The sequence below is a fragment of the Schistocerca nitens genome, chromosome 11 (genome assembly GCF_023898315.1).
Source record: "Schistocerca nitens isolate TAMUIC-IGC-003100 chromosome 11, iqSchNite1.1, whole genome shotgun sequence".
Classification (NCBI taxonomy): Eukaryota; Metazoa; Arthropoda; class Insecta; order Orthoptera; family Acrididae; genus Schistocerca; species Schistocerca nitens.
Window position 1 is genome coordinate 85,079,052 of NC_064624.1, and position 25,648 is coordinate 85,104,699.

At 40.4% G+C, this 25,648-nt stretch overlaps 1 long non-coding RNA gene across 1 annotated transcript; it reads right to left on the reverse strand.

The window, feature by feature from the left end:
* Positions 1 to 2,295: 2,295 nt before the first annotated feature.
* On the reverse strand, positions 2,296 to 23,082 carry LOC126213367 (uncharacterized). The gene is made up of 3 exons (XR_007541148.1): positions 23,014 to 23,082; positions 9,859 to 9,927; positions 2,296 to 2,335 (listed from the first exon to the last, which is right to left on the reverse strand). It is a non-coding gene; the product is annotated as an uncharacterized LOC126213367 (long non-coding RNA).
* Positions 23,083 to 25,648: the final 2,566 nt, after the last annotated feature.

Genomic DNA, 25,648 nt, shown 5'->3' on the forward strand with positions numbered 1-25,648 from the left:
CTTTCCTTTCTTTGCTTAGAACTGGGTTTCCATCTGAGCTCTTGATATTCATACAAGTGGTTCTCTTTTCTCCAGAGGTCTCTTTAATTTTTCCTGTAGGCAGTATCTATCTTACCCCTAGTGAGATAAGCCTCTACATCCTTACATTTGTTCTCTAGCCATGCCTGCTTAGCCATTTTGCACTTCCTGTCCATCTCATTTTTGAGACGTTTTATATTCCTTTTTGCCTGCTTCATTTACTGCATTTTTGTATTTTCTCCTTTCATCAATTAAATTCAATATTTCTTCTGTTACCCAAGGATTTCTACTAGCCCTCGTCTTTTTACCTACTTTATCGTCTGCTGCCTACACTACTTCATCTCTCAAAGCTACCCATTCTTCTTCTAATGTAGTTCTTCCCCCATTCCTGTCAATTGTTCCCTTATGCTCTCCCTGAAACTCTGTACAACCTCTGGTTTAGTCAATTTATCCCAGTCCCATCTCCTTAAATTCCCACTTTTTTGCTGTTTCAGTTTTAATCTACAGTTCATAACCAATAGATTGTGGTCAGAGTCCACATCTGCCCCTGGAAATGTCTTACAATTTTAAAACCTGGTTCCTAAATCTCTGTCTTACCACTATATAATCTATCTAAACTTGTCAGTATCTCCAGGCTTCTTCCATGTATACAACCTTCTTTTATGATTCTTGAACCATGTGTTAGCTATGATTAAGTTGTGCTCTGTGCAAAATTCTATCAGGCAGCTTCCTCTTTCATTTCTTAGCCCCAATCCATGTTCACCTACTACGTTATCTTATGTATTTCAACTAAATTATTTCCTCTGAATACCACATAAATGCTGCACTTACGTTTGCGCTACTTATACAGTGTAATTTTATTTTCGGAGTTCTTTCTGTGGAAGGAACAGATAGAAGCTGAAGAGAGGTTTCATTCTTAAGACCAAGGGAAAAACAGAAATGTGATTATCTCTGAAGATCTCGTAGAGTTAACTGAAAATGAAACAAATCACTGTTGGCCTCAGCAAGATAACAGTAACAAACAATTAAGTAGGAACTGGAGTAGCCGAACTATGTTTTTTTGTCATATCATTTTGAATGACGTGGAACAAGAAATTATATTTAGTAGAGTACTGGAGTAAAGACAAACTTCTGCAAAGCAATATTTTTGGAGAAGTAATGGCTAGAGATCACTATTCCAAATTATTATGAATGCTGTATTTCAACCATGATGTCGGTTCTACCAATGATTGTTATACAAAATGCAGAACATCATCACTGATTTATTACAAAAAAAAATTTAGTCAGTCATTTCAACTATTCCAAAAGCTGTGCATAGACAAAAGTTTACTGTAATACAGCCACTAATTTTAGGAACATAATCCACAGCGACATGTTTTTGGGGTCAAGCTGCCATCATCCGGCTTCAAAATTAATCCTACATAAAATGCACTTCAAAAACACTCAAGGTAGAAATAGAAAAACAAATAAAATTACTCAGCTTTGAAGTCCTTGTCTTACTTGAAAAGTGGTAGCATCAGATTCCCTGCTTCCTTATCCATGTTAACACACATCCTTCGAAGTGCTGCTTTTAAGGCACCACTTATTTATAAACACGTGTGCAGCTCTGACGTGCACTGAGAGGCAGCTGGTGTGACTGATGTTTACTGCCTTACATAAACAATGTTTTGAAGAATATGCAGATAAGGATGCAGGGAATCTGGTGCTTCCAGTTTTAAAGTAAGATGATAGTCTACATGTCTGAATAAACTTATATTTTGACCTCCAGTGCTTCTGAAGTGCATTTTATGTAGGGTTAACTTAGACAGCCTGATGATGAGAGCTCGACTCTCGAAACACATTGATCTGGACTTGTTCCTAATATTAGTGACTGTATGCTAAAATATTTATAAACTGCGGAACCTTTTCACACCCAGCTGCATAGACAGACATTTCAGGAAAGACCTCATAAAGGCATTTGTTTGGAGTGTTTCGCTGTACAGAATGAGATAAGAACACAAGCGGCAGACCGAGACTGGAATACTTTGCCTAGATCATGGACAGTAACCACATACCACTCTCAAGATGAAGGCCCAAGAAAGAAAAGCTTTGTGCACTGCCGACAACCAACCTGACGATTGAAGAACTAAGAAGAAGAAGACAAACAACAGAACCAAAATTTCATTGAGAAAATGAGTTGCAGTACGGCCTTCTTACTGAGCTTATTGCAACTTGTATTTTAGTTGTAAGTACTGAAATATTATAAAACTCAGTGACTCACCAGATTTATTAGCAATCGGTGACTGCCAACTTCAAAGTCCTCCGGCGATTCATCAAGCTGGAAAAATTTACAACAGATGTCAGATTTATAATGTTTTCGTGGTGTATGAAATTTACATGACGGAAATTATGTTTAAAAGGTTTAATTCTCTGTTTCCTTATGGTACATTACTGAATACTTTTGACACTTCACTTTTCACTTCAAGTAATCGTAACAAGGGCCCACATTTTTATGACAAGTCATATTTTTTCCTGAACTTCATGGTGAATTTAACAACAATTTATGCATAAATTCAGGTGTTATAGTATAGATAAATGTACTTCTATTATGCATCCAAAGTCATATTTACATCTTTTTTTTTCAGTAACAGGTTATATTTCCGCCAACTTTTGCAAAACTTTATATATTTGTTGTATCTTATATGGACACACGAATAAAAACATGAAAATGTTGCTCACATGACAATGTTTCAGATTATAATGCCACAAATAAACACAACAATTACTACAAAGCTTTATTTATCACGACTTTAGTAGACTGGTAGAAGCCGACCTTGGGGAGAATCAGTTTGGATTCTTGTTGGAACATGTGAGGCATACTGACCTACGACTTACGACTTATCTTAACATAGATTAAGGAAAGGTAAACTTATGTTTCTAGCATCTGTAGACTTAGAGAAGGCTTCTGACAATGTTAACTGGAATAGTCTCTTTCAAATTCTGAAGGTGGCAGGGGCCAAATGGCTATTTACAATTTTTACAGAAACCAGACGGCAGTTATACGAGTCAAGGAACATGAAAGAGAAGCAGTGGTTGGAAAGGGAGTGAGACAGGGTTGTAGCCTATCCTCAATGTTATTCAGTCTGTATACTGAGAAAGCATTAAAGGAAACAAAAGAAAAATTTGGAGAAGGAATTAAAATCCACGGAGAAGAAATAAAAACTTTGAGGTTTACCGATGACATACTAGTTCTGTCAGAGACAGCAAAGGACCTGGAAGAGAAGTTGAATTGAATAAACAGTGTCTTGAAAGGGGGATGTAAGATGAACATCAACAAAAGCAAAACAAGAGGATAATGGAATGTAGTCGAATTAAATCAGGTGATGCTGGGGGAATTAGATTAGGAAATGAGACAATTAAAGTGGTAAAGGACTTTAGCTATTTGGGGATAAAAATAACTGATGATGGTCGGGGCTATAAAATGTAGACTGACAATGGTAAGGAAAGTGTTTCTGAAGCAGAGAACTTTGTTAACATTGAGTATAAATTTAAGAGTCAGAAAGTCTTTTCTGAAAGTATTCGTATGGAGTGTAGCCACGTATGGAAGTGAAACAAGTACGATAATTAGTTTAGACAAGAAGAGAATAGAAGCTTTTGAAATGTGGTGCTACAGAAGAATGCTGAAGATCAGATGGGTAAATCATGTAACTAATGAGGAGGTACTGAGTAGAATTGAGGAGAAGAGGAATTTGTGGCACAACTTGACAAGAAGAAGGGATCGGTTGGTAGGACATGTTCTGAGGCATCAACGGATCACGAATTTAATATTGGAGGGCAGTGTGGAGGGTAAAAATCATAGAGGGAGACCAAGAGATGAATACACTAAGCAGATTCAGAAGGATGTAAGTTGCAGTAGTTACTTGGAGATGAAGAAGCTTGCGCAGGATAGAGTAGCATGGAGGGCTGCATCAAACCAGTCTCTGTACCGAAGATCACAACAACAGTAGACAAGTAGCATTACACACTAGTCAGTTTGCTGATGTAAGACACTGTTGGGTGGGGCCAACAAAACATTCTCAAAACTAACAAAGGCACCTCCCGACATGATAAACATCGCACACGTGGTCACACTATTCAGTCAGAATATAAACTCAAGTGGTTCAACAAAAGCGGTCCATCAGCATGGAGTTGCAAGGTTTCATTCGTGAGTTTGATGATAAGTTCTTCAGTACTAGTGGGGAAATGTTATTTTGTTAATTAAGTGAAGTCAAAGTTAGTGCAGAACAGCACTTTAATGTGCAACAGCACTGTAATACCACCAAATACAGCAGCTGTGTGAAGAGAAGTGCTGAAAATGGCAGCAGACAAACGCTGTTAGTTGAGCAGACAGGTTCATCTTCAATTGTACAAACATTTAAAGACAGGTGAAATGATGGTGTCTTGCAACATCCCATCTGGGAAGCTGAAGAATCCACATTTCAGACAGTTCTTGAGAAGTACACAAAACATCCTGTTCCAGGTTAATCTATATTGAGAAAGAACTATTTATCAGTGTGCTATGGAGAGTAGCTCAAAAAAAAAAATGAATTAGTGTTGCTGAACTAAAGATCAACGTCCCTATACAAAGGTACCAATGTGGGTGGACATTATGTTGCAGATGTTATTGGGTGTTCTGAATGTTGACAGGCCTGGAAAAATGTTCCTCCTAATGCGTGAAGCTCTTGAGAGAGAGTACAAAATTCAACAGTTGCCATTTTGTTTCACAACTCTGTGAAGCTACTGTGACAAGATGTTGTGAGCAGAGAAAATGTTTTGCTTCTGGCAACAGATGGTGCTTCATACACGGCTAAAGCAGCCGAGGGCTTCAAATTCTCTACCACAGTATAGTTTATGTCATTTGACTCGTGCATGCGTTACGCAGAGTTGCAGAAGAGGTGTGATCAAATTGCTCCGATGTAGGAAAATTAATTACTTGTGGCACGACAATTAATGTGAACGTCCCGCTACAGGTGCAGAAATCCAAGGAACGAGCACCTTCACTGCCCCTCCTTCCCCCACCTTGTGCTTAGATGATTGGATTCCTGGCTTAATGCTGCTGAATATTACTGGATGATCCACACTAAAAGAAAGGTAATCTTTTGTGAGCTCAATAGCTATGAATCAAGTGCTACCAAAACTGTGAAAGAGGTCTTTACACACACACCTTGTCTGGAAACTTGGCATCACCAATGCCAACTTTCCAGTGGTAACAAAAGCCATCACACGACTGGCAGCTGCAGATCCTAAGAACAAAATCTGTAACTGTGTGCTACCGACCGTTCTGCCAAGTTGTCAGTTACATTTTATGCACAATATTTCGACATCTCACGCAGCCGTCTTCCACGGATGCTACCAGTTTTGCTGTTACTCACTTCCCAGACTCCAACCAGACTGTGTGGAGTGGAGTCCACCCAGCAAGTGCACAAAACAGTAAAACTCACAGCACCTAAAGAAGAAGGCTCGTCCAGTTGTTGAAATATTGTGCACGAGATGGAAACGACAACTCAGTAAAACACCAGAGTGTACACCTTTGATCAGTCACCCTGAGATAACCAGAGAGGTCACAACAGTGCTGTTTAAAACACAAAATTGTTTGTCATGCAGCATTCCATACGCCTAGATTTCTGTAAAGCATCTGACACGGCACCACACTGCCGACTGTTAATGAAGGTACGAGCATACGGAATAGGTCCCCAGATTTGGTGAGTGGTTCAAAGACTTCTTCAGTAACAGAACCCAGTACATTGTGCCTGATGGTGTGTGTTCATCAGAGACAGGAGTGCCCCGGGAAATTGTGACAGGAAAGTTGTTGTTTTCCTACATATATAAATGATTTGGTGGACAGTAGTCTGCGGTTGTTAGCTAATGTTGCTAATGGTGTACAGTAAGGTGCCATCGTTGAGTGACTGTAGGAGGATAGTTGATGACTCAGACAAAATTTCTAGTTGGTGTGGTGAATGGCTGCTACCTCTAAATGTAGAAAAATGTAAGTTAATGCAGATGAGTAGGAAAAACAAACCCACAGTTTACAAATAATGAGATGCTTGACATACTCATGTCAGTTAAATATCTAGGCGTAATGCAAAGCGATATGAAATTGAATGAGCATATAAGGACTGCAGTGGGGAAGGCGAATGGTCCACTTTGGTTTATTGGGAGAATTTTAGGAAAGTGAGGTTCATCTGTAAAGGAGACCACATGTAGGAGCTCTGCTCGAATGTTTGGGATCCGCACTAGGTCGGACTAAACGAAGACATCGAAGCAATTCAGAAGCAGGCTGCTAGATTTGTTACTAATATGTTTCAACAATAATCAAGTATTATGGAGATGCATCAAGAACTCAAATGGAATCACCGGAGGGAAGACAGCATTCTTTTCGAGGAGCACTATCCAGAAAATTTAGAGAGCCACCATTTGTGGCTGACTGCAGAGCGATTCTACTGCCGCCAATGTACAGTTCTTGTAACGACCATGAAGATAAGCTGAGAGAGATTAGGGGCCACATGGAGGCATATAGACAGTTGTTTTTCCCTCGCTCTATTTGCAGCTAGAACAGGAAAGGAAATGACTAGTAGTAGTAGAGCACGCCTTCCAACATGCACCATACAGTGGCTTGCGGAATCTGGATGTAGATGTAGATTCCTATGAACATTGTGATTTGTCATGTAGCTAATATGAATTTTCAATTCTTAAATCTACAGATTCAGATAATTTTAGAAGGAATGGCCAACAAGGAATGTTTTCCATTTTCTTATCAACTGCCAAATGTTCCTGCCCAAATATCTTTGCTTTATGTTTGTAGTATATGTTGAAATCCTTTGCACCAGAGTACGTAACTTAACTCCGAATACTAGACCCAAAGGAACCTGTGCAAATCACTTTTCAGTTGAAGGAAATTTTTATTATAAGCAACAAAAATTGTTGTGACATAAATGTACCAGGAAGTGAGTGTAAGAATTTCGAGATCCGTAAAGCAGCCTCTGCAAGGGGCACCACCATCTATCTACTTTACACAATATTCTTGCTGCTCATTTCTCCTGAATAAAAACATTATTTATTTTAACAATATTGTGAAAAGCCATACAGAGGACTAGAGGACGGACGGATGGACTCTCTCTCTCTCTCTCTCTCTCTGCCACCTGTGGCCACTGTGGCTGAGCTGAGTCGTATATGCGCCCGGCAGGAGCAGCTATCCAGTTGTGATGGTAAGGAGGCGGCATGGGGTGCAGAGTGGGGTGGGGGAATGTGTCCTGCTTGTGGGAGCTTGCAAGGGGGCGGTGGGTAGGGCATTTAGGTGCAGTTGGGAGGTTTGTATGTGTGGGGAGTGGGGGGGCGGGGGGAGGAGGATGGGAGGGGAGGCGATTGGGAAAGGAGGAGAGAAGAAGAGATGGGGAAAAAGACTAGTGACAAATGGGTGTGTTAGTGGAATAGAAGACCGTGTATTGCTGGAGTGAGAGCAGGGAAGGGGATAGGTGAGTGGAGGGCAGGGACTAATGAAGGCTGAGGCCAGGGGGGTTATGGTTATAGGATATATTGCAGGCAGAGTTCCCACCTGCACAGTTCAGAAAAACTGCTTCCACAGGTAGTCCTACCTCTGATGGGGTAGAAGATGTCTGACTGGAGTGTGTGGTTGGGAGAATGTACGAGATAGGTCTTACCGCTAGGTCTATTTCAGGGCACAGTGAGAGGTAGTCAAAACCGTTGCTCCAGTCGTACGTGGTGCCGAGGCACAAGATGAATGCTGCTCTGTAGCCAGATGGTGAGTAAGTAGGTGGTAGATGGCTGGAGAGACAAGGTATGCGAGATCTGCTTCTGTAAAAGGTTGGGAAGGTAATTTCGGTCTGTGAAGGTCTCGGTGGGATACTCGGTATATTTGCTCTGGCACTGCTCGTCCCTGCAGATGGGATGACCACGGGTGGTTAGTCTGTACGCGAGCAATTTCTCGGTACGGAATGGGTGGCAGCTGTCAAAGTGGAGGTACTGTCGATGTTTGGAAGGTTTGGTATGGACGGAGGTACTGATGAAGCTATCCTTGAGGTGTAGGTCAGCACTGAGGAAGGTGTTGAGGTTTTGGGGGAATGTGGCTAGGGTTACCTCACCCTCAGTCCAGATCATGAGGGTGTCGCCAATGAATCTGAAATGGTGAGGGGTTGGATTCTGGGGAGTTAGAAAATATTGCTCTAGATGGCCCATGAATAGTTTGGCATAGAATGACCCCATGTGGGTGCCCATAGCTATTTATTTTACGTGCTTTCTCCCAGAGGACAACTCCTTATGAACACTACTGAAGGGGGGGGGGGGGGGGTAAGCCAACATCAAACAATGTAAAATTCAGAACGAATGGTATATTACGATTAAGTGTGGCTTCAGCTGCCAAAGTCCGCAGTCGTGTGTGTGCGTGTGTGTGTGTGTGTGTGTGTGTGTGTGTGTGTGTGTTTTTGTTTCTGACAAAGGCCTTGTAGGTCAAAAGCTTATTTGTGACAGTCTTTTTGTTGTGCCTATCTGCGACTCAGCATCTCCGCTATATGGTGAGTAGCAACTTCCATTTTCATAAAACAAGCCAACAGTTTGTTTTACATTTACACAGTGGAAGATGCTACAAACAGTGTTACCTTTACTGTGTGGCCATTAATGTGTACTTCTGTTGCCACCATGTTTGAGTGCAGTACCCATTTCCAGCATTAAGTGCGGCACCAAATACCGTATGGCCTAAACACTTCTTGAAACAGTTCACACATTCTAAGCAGCCACTAATTACACTATAGCTTGGAACATTATGGCGAACTCACTCAATTTGACCTTTCATACAAAATTAGGGTTTCAACACTGCTGTGGTCTTCAGCACAAAGACTGGTTTGAGGCAGCTCTCCGTGAAGTCTATCTTTGGCAAGCCTCTTTCCTGATCACAGTATAGGTACAACAACCTGCATCCACTTCAGTTTGCTTATTGTATTCAAACCTTGTTCTTCCTCTACAATTTTAACCCTATCCCCTCCATCACCAAACTGACAATCCCTTGATGCCCCAGCATACATCCTCTTTTAGCCAAGATGTGACATAAATTTCTTTTCTTTCTAATTTGATCCAGAACTACTTCACTAATTATCCACTACCACTTATCTTCAGCAGCCTTCTGTAGTATGACATATCTAAAGCTCTTCTCCTCTTGCCTGAAATGATGACCGTCCAAATTTCTCTTCCATACAAGGCTATACTTCATATAAAGGCGTTCACAAAAGACTCCCAAAGATTTAAATTAATATTCAATATTAAAAGTTTCTGTTTTTCAGAAACGATTTGCTCGCAACTGTGGCAACGCATTTGATACGCCAAGCTGGCGGAGACCGTTCCTAGGGCGTGCGACATCTCAGTTGCAAGTGGCAGTGGACGGCAAACAAGACGGCAGCGGCTGTGGTGAATTCGACAGTTCCGGACTGGCAATGTCACTGCCTTCTGCAACCATAACACGAACTTAAATCCTCAGTGTGCAGAGTACTACAGCTTTTCGACTGGCTGCTCGGCCGGGTCACAGAAGCGGAACACAGCCTCAATCGCCTAACGCCAATGCTAACAGCGTGCAGCAAGTGTCGTTTTGGTGCGGCCACTGGCAATGCCCTCTTAACACAATCTACTTGCCAACTTCTCGGCCCTGCCGTGGTTTGATATATTAAATAGTGTATTCCATTCCACAGTGTCAGAGATTTAACACGTCTATCTAAAATGTATGCTTCAATCTATCTTCTAAGATACATCATTAGTCATTATTGTCTCCACTTAAGCCAATTCATTACCAAATGCAAATGTCTTAATAACAAAACTTACCACATGTTCTTCTTTGAGAAGCACTGGGACAAGTGAGACCAGCACAGGCTCTTCTGCCTTACAATACGCCTGAAAAAAGAATTAAACCCGTATCTCTGTACACTAGATATTAAAAGTGACTAGTTAACATTAACTTTAATCCAAACAAAAGGGAGCTCAATCACAACTAAAATAAAAAATGCAAAGTTAGACAACATACGCTACTACACATTGAGCAACACCCTCAGTCCTACCAACGAACAATTGGTACTAACTGTACACAATTTTGACAGGAGAGTGCGTGACCGTGCTGCTAAGCGGACCCCATTTGTGGTTTGGCAACCAGTCCAAGTCCACAACAGAGTCATATGAACTTACCCTACACTATGTCTTGTAGCATTACAATGGCTGTCTGTAACAGAATTACTTTCTCTGTGTCAACCAGCTCTGATTCCAGAAGGATCAGCAGTGCAGAACCCAACTTTCATTCTTCTCTTATGACATTGTGAGAGCCACAGATTGGGCCAAACAGCTGAACAGATTATTTCTAAACTTTCAAGAGGCATTTGAGTTGGTATGATGGCAATGCTTATGGACAACAGTACAACTGTATGTGATATCAAACAATATTTATGACTTCATTATCCACAATAGGCTGCACGCAAATACGGGCTGTACCTATTAGTATGACACATTATCGTGGTGAAAAGCAAATATCGAATGTAGCCTGCATTACAAAATTTTTGGGAAAGTTCAATTAGACAGTACTTTTAGTTCTATATCTCTCTCATCCCTTCTTCAAATCCCACGTAACTAAGGGTGAACCCCCGTCCCTCCCAATCTCTCTCTCTCTCTCTCTCTCTCTCTCTCTCTCTCTCTCTCTCTCACACACACACACACACATAAACTCTCTACTCACACACTTAACTGCACCTATTGACAGTTGTGTTCGATTCTAGTAATCGAGCAATTTACAATTTACATTACATCATTTGAACGATGTGCAAATCATCTTCAAGACTCACTACATTTAACAATAATTTCCTAACAATATGAAATCCCTGTACACAATGGCAACATTTGCAAAGAGCTTCACAGAGCTAGCAAGCTAGCCTACCTGTACACTTATGCACAGTAGGTTGGTTGGTTGTTTCGGGGAAAGAGACCAGACACCGAGGTCATTGGTCTCATCGGATTAGGGAAGGACGGGGAAAGAAGCCGGCCGTGGCCTTTGAAAGGAACCATCCCGGCATTTGCCTGGAGTGATTTAGGGAAATCACGGAAAACGTAAATCAGGATGGCAGGACGCGGGATTGAACTGTCGTGCTCCCGAATACGAGTCCAGTGTCTAACCACTGCACCACCTCGCTCGGTTGTTGCACAGTAGAATTTTGACTCAATACAATGTGTATTTTCCAATTCACTCACTATCAACTGTAGTAGATAAGAAATTGTATCCACAGGCTTTCTCTGCTACAGCTAAAGGACATTCAATTAATAGGTATCTCATTAATTCAGAGTGTAGATGAAAGTCAACAGGGGGGGGGGGGGGGGGGAGAAATCAGTCAATAATCTGCCACTGATTAGAAAACAGATTGGAACACCGTGGTCTGATGAAAGAAAGAGACTTCATTCTGAAAGGATGAAACAAATTTGGGCACAAAGAAAGGCCAACCATCAAACGTGACATTGATGGATTGTACCTCGCGTGGTCCTACTGGGCCCATACGTGAATAATAATTATCTGTCACTTATTATAACTTCATCAATATCAACTGCATGTTGCTGTGGTCTTCATTCAAAAGACTTTTGTTTTACGCTGCACCCCAATGGTACTGAGTATGTTACACCATGAGTGGTCAAATGTCTGGTATTTTTACCACAACGCATTTATCAAGTGCTATAAAACAAGGAAACCCACCAATAAATTACAACACTCTACCTACTGACCTATACTGAAATATTTATGTCGGCCCACAGTGTAATGTACCTCAAAGCTTTTGTGCCATTAGGCGTCATCATCAATAGCAAAAGGCAACAGCAAACATGCACTGTCAAACATAAAACTCTTCCTCGAACATCTCATGTTAGTATGTTATACTCTCAAGGCACAGTTGTTAAACTAAAGCTGCCGCTGTCACCTACCAAAAATAGCACTCGACTGCAAAGCATATGTCAGAGCCCTCAACAATGTTACTTTCTACTGTAAAATTTATGAAAATCAAAAGTTCTAAAAATTCTAAAAACAATTACTACACCTGTGTTTCATTGTGTGCATCCATATGGAAGACAACTGAAAACATTAAACCTAATGCCGCTAATTCGAATAAATCTGTTGCTGTTCCCTAAGGAGATATCGCTAAAGTGACACAAGTGTCGTCCAATTTAACACGCAAACTGTGCCTCGAGAGTGTAGCGTGCCAATATGAGATGTTCTGAGAAGAGTTTTATGCATGACAATGCACATCTGCTGCTGGATTTTACTGCTGATGATGCCTAATGGCACAGAAGCTTTATGGTATGTTACATTAAAGGGAGAATATTTATATTTTTATATGGGTCAGTATGTGTAGTATTGTGATTTTATAGCACTCAATAATGAGGTAACATAGTCCCAAACATGTTGCGGTAAAAGTATCACACATCTGGCAACTGGTGGCATAACATACTCAGTACCGATTCACATGCCTGCTGTACAATGGCTTTGCAACAGATAAGCAGCTTCCCACATCGGTGTATCCCGATCAGACCTCTTCTTCACGCACAACTACCACAATCTATATCTTTTCGGACCTGCTTCCCGTAGTTACACCTAGGTTTCCCTCTACAATTCTTACCCTCCACACTTACTTACCGAGTGGAACAACACGGCACTGAAAACGGACTACTTCTGTTCTCAGAGAGGTGGCAATGACGTACCACATTTTCCTCTGACACGGTCCACTGCGTGGAGCACTAGAACCGCCCTTCTGAGGCTCAAATCCATTCACAGGACACAACACTAGCACACTCACTCTCCACATTAAAGGGGTAGACACAGCACTGTCCACGTCCTGGTGCAAGCCAGCCTACCTCAATGCAGGCTACCACTAGACACAGAGCTCCTGCCACATTGCAGCCCTCAACACTGCAAGTCTTCCAAAACAGTGAGGCCCTCGTGCAAACTGATGAGCCACCACACTCCCAGATGTGGCAGTCATTTAGCGGCACCACTCGACCCACCGTCATCCGGCCACGACAGAAACACACACACACCGAGTGAGGTGGCGCAGTGGTTAGGACACTGGACTGGCATTCGGGAGGACGACGGTTCGATCCCACGTCCGGCCCGGTTTAGGTTTTTCGTGATTTCTCTAAATCGTTCCAGGTAAATGCCAGGACGGTTCCTCTGAAGGGGCACGGCCGACTTCCTTCCCTAATCCGATGAGACCGATGACTTCGCTGTTTGGTCTCCTCCTCTAAAACAACAGAAACACATTACAGAAGGAAACTGTGTTTCCATTTCGACCCAGCAGGTATTAATAGCTCAAGTCAGTAAAAACTTTTTTGCTGTCTAGATCCCGTGCACTATAAAACATTAAAATGTGAAGACTAATTTCAGTTGACCACACAGTCATCTTCATATCACTCATAGTGAAATATGTATCAGCAGATAACATATTGAAAACCCTGCATCATCTAGAGTATTTACATAATTATAAGACGAGGTTTCTTTACAAATGTGTAATTCAAAAGCAACAGGGTTGTCTTAAATTGGCTGATTGAACTACTTTTCTGAGGTCACCATTATCACATTGTCTAGTAATGTGCACAGTAGTAGTATTACATTTACAGTGGTCATCATGCAGATGAAGCTTTGTGCAATTTTATTTTAAATAATTCTGAAGGGCAGGGCTCGGCAAATGATACGTTCCGACAAGCTCGAGAGTTCCCGATACACCGAAGTGCTCGGTACAGTATCGACGTTACTCGAACGATCACGTGACACTGACTAGTGCAAGAGATACACAAGAAATAATGAACTACCCACAACAGTCTATTGCACTGATTGACATTTGACAGTTTTGTGAAACACAGGAGGAAATAGAATTAAAGTCTATCAACTTACAAGCTTTTGTTGTATTTTAACAGGTTTCCAATAAACATTCTCATACATGTATAAATATTCTATACAAACATTAATGCAATTTTTTAAGTAAAGGTAACATTCAAATATAGAAATTTTTGTCCTTCAAAGAACATCAGTTGATTCAGAAACCAGATCAAAATTTTATTTGGTTATGAGACACTGTAATGATTTACTACGTAGATTGCAAATGAGAAATTTGACCACTGTTCATGTATTATAATACCATGTAAAAACATTACCTGATTTTACTCAGCTGTATACCACGTTGGTGAAATTCAGTTGAAACAAGAAGGAAAATTAATATAGAATGACGTGGCTAACAAAGGAAGTAGATCATATTAAACAGACTGTAATTGTCAAAGCAAAAATAAATTACAGTCGCAAGACCCGTTGTGGAGATAGTACCGACAGACGTCAGTAGATCGCGGGATGAGCAAAACTTCGAGAGTGGAACGGAATCTTAAATGCAATCCTTTATTTACATATTAGTTGGTGTTGTTACATATGACCTGCATACTAGCAGATATTGCAGTCTGTTTTTGACAGTTACTCAAGCTTGGAAGGAGAACAGTGACACCAGCTTGGCTGAGAGGTATTATGATTGCATGGAGGGAAGCACTGAGCCCGCAGCAAATTTCATCATGTTGTTATGCGTGGTAATCTATACCTAGTACTTTTGCTTTCTACACTCAAGAGCCAAAGAAACTGGTACACCTGCCGAATATTACGTAGGGCCCCTGCGAGCACGCAGAAGTGCCGCAACACGACGTGGCATGGACTCTACTAATGCCTGAAGTAATGCTGGAGGGAACTGACAACAGGAATCCTGAAGGCCTGTCCACAAATCCCTAAGAGTGTGAGGAGATGGAACTCTTGAGAATAGCATGTTGCAAGGCATCCCAGATATGTTTAATAATGATCGGGAGTTTGATGGCCAGCAAAAGTGTTTAAACTCAGAATAGTGTTCCTGGAGCCACACTGTAGCAATTCTGGATGTGTGGGGTGTCGCATTGTCCTGCTGTAATTGCCCCGTATTGTCCTACTGGAATTGCCCAAGTCAGTCGGAATGCTTACGTACGTGTCACCAGTCAGAGTCATATCTAGACTTATCAGGGGTCCCATATCACTCAAACTGCACATGCCCCACACCATTAAGAGCCTCCACCAGCTTGAACAGTCAACTGCTGGCATGCAGGGTCCATGGATTCATGAGGTTGTCTCCATAACTGTATATAATTTGAAACAAAACTCGTCCGACCAGGCAACATGTTTCCAGTGATCATAAGTCCAATGTTGGCGTTGACCGGGCCCAGGCAAGGCCTAAAGCTTTGTGTCATGCTGTCATCAAGGGTCCACGAGTGGGTTTTCGGTTCCGAAATCCCGTATCAATGTTGTTTCGTTGAAAGGTTCACACACTGACACTTGTTGATAACCCAGTATTGAAATCTGCAGCAATTTGCATAAGGGTTGCAGTTCTGTCACATTGAACAATTGTCTTCAGTTGTCGTCGCTCCCGTTCTCGCAGGACTGTTTTCCAGCCATTGTGATGTCTGAGATTTGCTGTTTTACCAGATCCCCGATAGTCACAGTACACAGTACACTCATGAAATGGTCGTACAGGAAAATCTGCATTTCATTGCTAGCTCAGGGATGCTGTGTCCCATCACTCATGCACTGGCTGTAACACCACGTTCAAACTCATTTAAATCTTGGGAACCTACCATTGTAGCAGCAGTTACTGATCTAAGAACTGCCCCAGACATTAGTTGTTTTGTAAACGCAATGCCGACCGCAGCGGCGTATTCTGTCTGTTTACAAATCTCTGTGTTATAATAAACGTGCTTATACCAGTTTCTTCAGCACTTCAGTGTATGAACATCTACTGTGTTTAAACTGCAGTTTGCCCGAATGCATTTGTAGTCGGAATTGAACTGACTTTAAAATTGGACAAATACTCAACAATAGTATTCATTTCTGCACGAGACAATAAAAGCCTAGATCTAGGCAAGTGATGTACTTCTGTGTTTCTTGCTGCAATGTTGTCAACACTCTCCGTGACGTATGACAAGAATGAAAGGGGGTATATCAGGTGGTTCTACACAGAGTGGGGGGAGGTGACATGTTTGGAAGTGAGATTATAACATACTCATCTCAGCATAGAGGGGAAATCTGGTATGTATACAGGAAAAAATAGCTGTGTTCTCAAATTCCAACATAACAACCACCCCAGAAATAGCCACATATTCTGAAGAAACAGCCATATGTTTGTGACAATGAAGGTATAAATTTCACGGCTGTGCCATTAGGTTGATGATGGTGATGACTCAAGATAGTGGTAGCACACACTACAGGGATTGTAAGCATAAAAGGCAGAAAAGAAAACAGTCCAAAAATTCATGTGAACAATTTCTTGTTGTTCATTTTATTTCTCCAAGTGTTATCAAAATTTAGACAATCAATAAATGGCAAAAGTTTAGAATAGTTATAAGGTTACCTTTTTGGCAGATACTTTATGTGTATAAAACAGTTTGTAATTCTAGTTAATCAGAATCTGTTAAAAATAAATTTCTCTCAAGGAGCCTCTCATTAAAAAAATGAATAAATAAAAATTTTGTTTAAATTGGGCCATTTTATATTCAGGGGCGTCTTACACTCAAGTAAATACAGTATGAAGCTGGCAGCGCGCCAGTATGAGTAACACCTTTGCAGCTAATCAAACACTACACTTCGAGATAATAATGTTTTATTAGTCAGCACAGTAATAAGACAAGCAACTGATAGCACATGTAATATCATAGTCCCACTTGCTATTTTAAGTAACACACATCCATTATCTGCACACACACTGATGCTCGCGCCATGGCAGGTAGCGAGGTACTGACTGCTGGAGCACACCATCTTTCCACCGTCGGTCGTTCGCGACATCGCTGACAGACAGGTGAAGAGTGGTGTAAGAGCTGAGGTAGCTACACGTTTTTATTTGTCGTTAATCACTTCCTTAACCTACTGATGGATCTGTTATTGTGGAAAACGGCAAGTTCCACCACAGTTTGGAGTTGACAAACTGTAGATGAATGAGTTCAAAGGTCAGAGGAGGGCAATGGTGTATGGCCTTGAGTAGGACTGTCCCTAGTAGAGCACTGTGCTGCTCAAAACCACCTTCAGGTTGATGAAAGCTTACAATTTTTTCAAAACTGCTCTAAAATGCTATTCTTGTGGGTGTGTCATCACTGGATTATATGCATCATAAAAATCTTAAAATATGCATGAAAAATGCTTAAAAATGCACAAAGTGCAGAAATCTGCAAGATCAAATAATAAAAAAACATAGGAGTTACTGCGTGCATTACATCTCAAAGTCGAACCTGTGCATATCAATTACGAGGAAGAGTGCCAGCCATGCCAAACATCGGTACATTTAGAATGTTGATATCACTTTCTGAATAATTTCTGGTAGAAGTTAGAAAGGGGGGGGGCGAGGCTTTCTGGGATTATTTTCTAAAAATTTGCAGAATGGGGACTCATACTGTATTTCAAGAGTTGTTCCTTCTTCACTATTGTTGTTGGCAACAAACAGACGCGATGTGAGTTGAGTCACGGCAAAACAATCAATACGTACAGGACCAAGTTCGAGATATACTGCACACAGGGGTGGCACACTCAAAAACCCAGTAATATTTTATTTAAAAAACAACACACAATCATGAATTTTTTTAACATCATTAACTTTTAATTAATACTATTGGACCAAAGCATCATTTACAATTTATTTTACATTTTTCTACTATTGTAAATACATACAAACAAGTACTGTTCCAAAAGTTTGGTGGTAAGATTGTGTCTTCGATCACTCAAAACATTTTTATAAGTAGTAAAGGACCGTTCTACATCAACTGAGGTGACTGGGCAGTATTTGAATTTGGGTGCTATGTAGGCACTTACCGTTTCTGGTAAAAGTTCACATGTCCCATTAATAAAACTATCAATATGGTACAAGGGTTCAAAGCCTGGGTTATTGTATAAAATGTTTTCAAACTTTTCTATAAGTTTTCTTGGGAATACCTCCGGCAATGAGCAGTTTACTAGAATAATTTCATTCATTAACTGAATAGATTCATTCAATGCCAAACCTTGAGTTTCTAGCTTTTTAATACTTGCAGGCATATGGGAAAAGTAGTGCTAATCACAGCAATGTCTTTTTTAATACCGGAATCATTAAAAGCTTCCTTGGATTGGCAAACTGCCAAAGCCTCTGCACTATTAAAGTCATTTACTATGCCTCTAATGACCTTGAAATTTTCATTGTAAAATGACACAGCTTCAACCTACGTACCCCAATGAGTTACGACTGGAATAATTTAATGATTATAAATAATCCGCCTCAATTGCAAATAGAAACCGGATGTTCGCCTAGGTTTCGGCGCGGATAACCGTGCCTTCTTCGGAACACACTAAAACTACTAACTGTATTAATGCTGGGCGATGCCTATTTAGGCAGTTTGTAGTTTTAGTGTGTTCCGAAGAAGGCGTGGTTATCTGCACCGAAACCTAGGCGAACATCCGGTTTCTATTTGCAATCGAGGCGGACTCTTTATAATCATTGCACATTTGGTAGTTTTTCTTTGTAGGTGTTGATGCGAGCAGGAGCCTTTAGAAACACTTTCTCTGTGGCTGAAATCAGTTTACTTACATTCAGCAAGGCGATGTGCTCAGTGAACAAAGCACATCACACGAATCAAATTACGATAAAATACTCTGAGGGCTTTTCCTGCTTTGATCATATAGGGAGCAGCATCTCAAATAAACACAAACACACTTGCATCTGCAGAAGATTCTGGATATATTTTTCTAATACCCTCAATCACAAATCTAGTGATCGTAGAATGACTTACTTTTTCAAGTTCTTTGCATAACACTAAATAGGAAGAAGAAGGCTCTTCTTTTAAAACACCAACAATTAAATTTGCAAAGTACAGGCCACAACTGTCTGTAGTTTCGTCAACTGAAATCCAGATCATGTTGCCCTCGAGTTCATTGCGTATTTCTTCCAGAACATTTACGCACATTGTCGGTATGTAATTTTTACACAATGTCGATTCATCTGGTATATTTTGATTTAAGCAATATTTCTGCAGGAAGCCTTAGAGGATAGAGTTTATAAGATTGTGAGGAGGAATATTGCTTGCAATGAATGCTCTGTACAGATCCATGTTAAACAGACTTTTTTGGTTACCTCTGGAGAAGTCCCTGCTACTGCAACTTGCTGTTATCAGAAATTTTTGTCATCACCTTTTCTTCTGCATACCTGTGATAGGAAGATTTGTCTCGGCATGCTGATCTACTTGAAACTTTTTTTTTTTTTTTTTTGCACAAAACATTTTTTTTCACAGACTTGAAAACATAAAATAATTCCGTCATATGTAAATGTTCCGGGACGGTCAGCTATCCACGAAACGACCATTCTTTTTTCGGGTGGTATGGCACACGACACGTTATACACTGCATATCATTAACATGTTCAACTGTGTACAAGTAAGCAGAAAGCTAAACTGAAACAACGGATGTGCGACTAAAAGCTCGCGTAATTTAATTTATTTGTTGCGAACGCATACGGCGGGACAGTGGGGGGGGGGGGGATTAACCGGGGGGCACAGGCGCAGGAGCACTAACTCTGTACGCCTCTTCCTGTTCCTATTCTGTAATGATTTTGCCATGCAGTGGGCTTTCGGTTAGCCATTACATGCAGTTTTAGGTGCGGTGAATGTGTGAGACATAAAAACTAGATAGAGCTAGAGACTACCCGTCTCAATTTTTAAAATATTGTAAACAGAGTGAAATATGTATCGTCACCAGTTTTTATTAAAATATGCAATAACTGGTGAAAAGGAGCAAAATATGCAAATGCATATGCAGCATGCAAATGCGTATAATACGGTCCCTAGTCTTCACCAAACATCCCTCGGTTGGGATCGCGCCACAGATTCAGCATACGGTCTATAGGGACTCGTGCATAATGCTCGAGGATGACATCGTTTTGAAATTTTGTCAACATTTAACTCGTAACAAGTATTAAGTTTGATGTCTGTACTTCCTACAAAAAGTACATAAAAATTCTCTAAGTTGACTACGATCTAGACCTCCGTAGTGTTGTTAATTGTCATTAGGGCCAGGGTTACATTTTTTCTTCATTTAGACAACATTTTCGCATTAAAATACATTTGCTACTTGAGTACCAGCAAGAACAATGATTTGCACAGTGGAACTGCCAACAGGGTTGGAGCCTGCAAAACCAGCACAGGTCCCATTCGTGTATTGCTGGTGGGAGCTGTCAACTGACAACTAATTTATATACAATAATATAATGTTGTGAAAAAGTTCGCATATTACAAATATGCACCAACGAGAGGCTAAAATGACAATATAACACTCTTCTCTCCCTGCACGAGGATCGCAAATTGTGTGGGTATACGGGATGTGACTACACGATGTATAGAAGTCTGGATCAATCCCGGGGGAACATTCAGATCGCCGAAGCAGTTAAGGTGAACACTCATAACAAGTGGAAAATTTGAGTTCGAGTCTCGGTCCGGCACAAACTTTCGTGTTTAACAAAATGCTGACATCAATGCAGATATGAAATAAGTAGATTTATTTGATAATGTTAATCCACAGCTTTTAGGCATGCATGTCTGAAGAGCATTATATTGTGATGATGCAGACACTGTATAAACACAGACATTTTATGATATTGCAGTGCCTGTGTTGTTAAAAGTATGATGAATGTTCCTTTGGACATGCATGCATGCCCAAAAGAACAAGCACCGTGCTGACCACAGCCCACATGGAATACACAAAACATATTTGCAGTTGGAAATACGGACAACCATCAGCTGTATAATGGAATGAAAACAACTAAAATTTGTGCCATACTGGAACTCGAACCTAGGTTTCCTGCTTTACACAAGCGGTCACCTTAACTGTTTTGGCTATCTGTGCACAACTCTTCGCCAGGCCCAAACTTCTATATGTACCCCATGTACTGGAATTTCTCTCTCTCTCTCTCTCTCTCTTTCTCTCTCTCTTTTGGCAAAATTCGCATCTATTTTTGTTGAGATTCATATTTCTTTTAATGATTAGATGCACCTACCTCAAAGGTTGTCATGTTAGTGAAAATAAACAAAGCCTTATTTCTTTGAAACTGACTGCTACAGAAAGGTGCTGATTGGGAACTTTGTGACAGTAATGTTTGATTTTGCAAAAACTTCCAAAACCTTTTTCTTCCAAACTAGCCTATGTTTTCATCATTTGGCTATATTTAAGAATTTAAAAATGATTGTTCTGTTGAAAAGCCACAGCTTTTTCCTGACAGTGAGCTGAATGCATCTCTAATTTAAGGTGTTTCTGGACATTATCTCTCTTTTCTGCACAATTCGATGATAACAAAATCTACAAAGTATTAATTTCTATCTTTTGTGGGTATTCGTAGGTGTGCGACCCATGCTCTACAATGCTACAGACAGAACAGACAAGGCAGCTAGCATAGAAGCAGAACTGAACATATCATAATGCTATGTTAACATTAGGAGAAGAATTTTGGCACAGTCGAAAAATGTTACAAATCTTGTTTTGCTATAGCACATAGTGCAGACACTACAGGCTATGGTGACAGATGATCACAAGCATAAATAAACTAGAATTTTGACTGCCAGAGGGAAGAAGAGTGGTGCGCAGAAACAAACCCCGCCTCCCTTTCACATGGCGACAGCCAACAGTATTGTCAAAGGGATCCCCCCTCTCTTCTAACGTTGTAAGGTTCGTAATCAAAATCCGTAACAGATCAGGATTAGTAGCTTCACTTTTTTCAAAATCAGAAAACAATAAGGACACGTGACACAAAATATTAGGGGGAAAGCTACAGCTCAACTGCTCGCTGATGTTAGCGGACTATTGTTAACGACTCAGTGCAGGCCTGATATCTAGCAGTATTCGATACAACCACTGCTCAGAACATACTCCACCTAATTTGCCACTTTAGAAATGTCCACATTAAACCATATTTTGGGCTTTTTTAACAAACAAATGTACACATTTCTTTGTTATAAAATACTAGGTCCCACAGCTGAGTACTACATTGTATTACACAGCACGTATCTTAAATAGACCATTCAACCGCCCACAACTGGCCTGGCATCAGATCATTTAGTGCATTGATGTGTTGCATTTGTACACTTTCATTTTGCAGAAATGGCCTTTACAAACTGGCCTTCGCCAGAACGTGCACAATACCATTAACCAAAAACTGGTTACATTTTCAATATTTTTATGCAGGAATCAAGCTATTTCAAATTATCTCTGATAAAATAGTTCATCTGGATAGAATTTACTACAAAATAGCATCTAAAACGTAATTTTGCATTTTGAAGCAGAAACGTAAATTTTTCCAATCCCTATAAATTAAGTGCAAGAGTGCAGGTTGTGACGCACAGATGACGACATATGGAAGTGTTTCTTGTCATGACTCCTGTACGGATAGCCAAAGTGGTTATGGCGACCTAACACATAAACCGGGAGATCCGGGTTTGAGTCCCAGAGATCCGGGTTTGAGTCCCAGTCCAGCACGAATTTTCTGCCATCTGATTTCTCCTGAAACTGCAGCTATTGCTGGTTGTGTCCTTTTTCCAGTAACTGAGCAACGACAGTCTTTTCATCTATTTACACATCTACAGTACTTCACTTGCCTGTCCCTGAACCACATGCACATCATCAAGTCCCCCAGCATTTAACAATAATTTTCTAGTTATGTGAAATCACTGTACACAACTGTATCATTTGCAAAGAGTCCCTTAGAAATATCTACCTAATCTGTGTGTGTATACACAGTACAATTGTGGCTTATTATAATGTGTATTCTCCAGTTTGACTTTCAACTATAGTATATAAGAAATTTTATGTACATGCGTTTTCTACTACTGGTAAATGAAATACAATTAAGAGTTATCTCATTACTTCAGTGTGTAACTGACAGTCAGTATTTCATGAATACTTACACCTTCCTCTTCTTTGAGGAATATCTGGACCGGTGAGAGTGTGGCTGCTTCATCCACTTGGTCATTTATCTGCAAGTGAAAAACAAATTAGTCAATGATCTTCATAAAAAAACAACACAACGAACTTTTATGCGAATTTTAAACGAAAAATAACCAAATACAGCCCACTGAACTTGGAAACTGAAGACAGAAATGGAAATACGTGCAAACAATTTCCAATATTTCCAAAACCATCTCAACTACGAAGAACACATAAAAGTGGTCTCGAAGAGCTCGACAACCAGACCTAACTCTGAACCGTCCATCACTGAGGAATTACAGTCATTTCAAATCTCAAAAACCACAAGGTCTCAGAGAGACCAAATCAAGCAGAACTTTGAGGAAAAAAGTCACAGACGCTCACCACAACTTTTTTGAAGAAATATGAATACATGAAAAACCCCTGATGAATGGAAGACAGCCCTCGTCCACCGACTCCATAAGAAAGTGTCCCAAGCATATCACAACTATGGAGGAATCTCCCCCTAGACATAACATACAAGATACTCTCCACAGTCTTACTAAACAGAGCAAAATCCCAGTTAGACAATTAACTTGAAGTATATGAAATTGGCTTCAGGAAAGGAAGAGCCTGCCCAAAACAAACCCTAAACCTCAAAAACTTCATGACATACCAAAAATGAAGAGCAAAATGATATGTTATGACTGTCATTGAGTTTTTAAAATCATGCAACTCAATACACCAGGAATCCCTTATATATACTAAAAGAATTAGCCCCAGATAACAAAAAATATAAATCCAATCACAGAGACCCTTATCACCACATATTCCAAAGCCAAATTCATGGGAGAACACTAACCCTTTTGAAATAAAAACTGGTATAAGCTAAGGAGATGGAATCCCCCACTGCTAGTTAAGTGCTCCCAAGAAAAACTTGTTGGGCAGATGGGTACACAGAGATAGTGGAATCTGTCTAGGAGCACAAAACAAAAGGCATCAAAGCCAACTATCTAGCCTTTGCAGATGATATAACCCTACTAGCTGAGACCTGGGAAACAGCCAAAGAACAGACCCTTGAACAGAAAAAACAGGTCTCAAAACCCTCAAAAAGACCAATGTAACAACAAACATAAAAACCCACCACAACATTTTAAAGTGGGGCAACAAAAAGTAGAGATAATCAAAGAACTCAAATACCTTGCAGAATCCATCAGCTGGAATGGGCTCGAGAAAAAGGCAATGGAAATTAGAAGTAAAGTTGATCTGGTCTTCTATCTCGCAAAAAACACATACAACAAAAGTTCCCTCTCACAGAATGCAAAAATAAGCATTGTAACAGTTTAGTAGTCAAACCAGAAGCCCTGTATGCAGCTGAAACACTATCACCAACCATGGCCTAGTTGAAAGACTGGAGATAGAAGAAACAAAGATATTAGAAACATTTCTTGACCCCAGATTTCACAACAATTTATCCGCACCAAAAATGAAACCCTTTACCAAACTACCGAAAAACTCTCAGACACAATTAGGACAAAAAGAATTCATTTTTATGGATGCATCTTCATTCTGAACCAAAATAGATCAACTGAATGAATTGTGACTACTTCTGCAGGAAAAGAATGGATTACTGAAATGGAAAAGGACTTCAGATAACTCCAAATCACAAGAGCTATGTACAAAAATAAAACGGAGAAAAAGACAGAGGAGGAAAAGAACACAATGGGAGGGAGGGAGGGAGGGAGGGAAGGAGAGGGTGGGGGGTTCCAAAATCAAATCCAAACGAACATCCACATCTCTGAAGATAGGAAAGCAAGGTCAAAAGAATGAAATAATACTGAGCTGCTAACAGAAAGGCACAAAACGGTAAAAAGTGATTAATTTAACATATCGCAAAGTCGGGTGAAACAAAAATAAAAAGAAGACTCTGCCGTTATTATAATGTGTGGTTTCTAAATTTCCTCAATATTAAGTGTGTTGTTGTTGATGATGTAGCCTTCAGTCCAAAGGTTGGTTGATGCAAATCTCCATGCTAGTCCATGCTGAGCAAGCCTCTTCATCTATGCACGATACTGCAACCTACATCCATTAGAACCTGCTAGCAGTAGCCAAACCTTGGTCATTATCTCCAATTATTAACCCCCCTCCCCCCCCCCAGTTACTTTCCCATTACCAAACTGGTGATTGCTCAGTATGAGTATTACTAACCATACCCTTCTTTTAGTGAAACTGAGCCACAAAACTCTTTTTTCGCGAATCTGATTAGTTATTCTATCTACCCACCTGAACTACAGCATCATTCCAGAGCACCACATTTCAAACGTTTCTATTCTCTTCTTGTCTGAATTGTTTATCAACCATGTTTTATTTCAGTACCGGTCTACACACCAGACAAATACCCTCAGAAAGGACTTCCAAACACTTATACTTTTAGTTTCATGTTAACAAATTTATCTTTTCTCAAAACACTTTTCTTGCTACTAACAGTCTGCATTTTATATTCTCCTTCACTAACCATCATCAGCTTTTTGTTGCCCAAACAGAAAAACACATTTCATTTCCTAATCTAACTCCCTCAACATCACGATTCATCTACCTTCCACTGACCTTGTTTTAACTTCGATGGTGTTCAGCTTA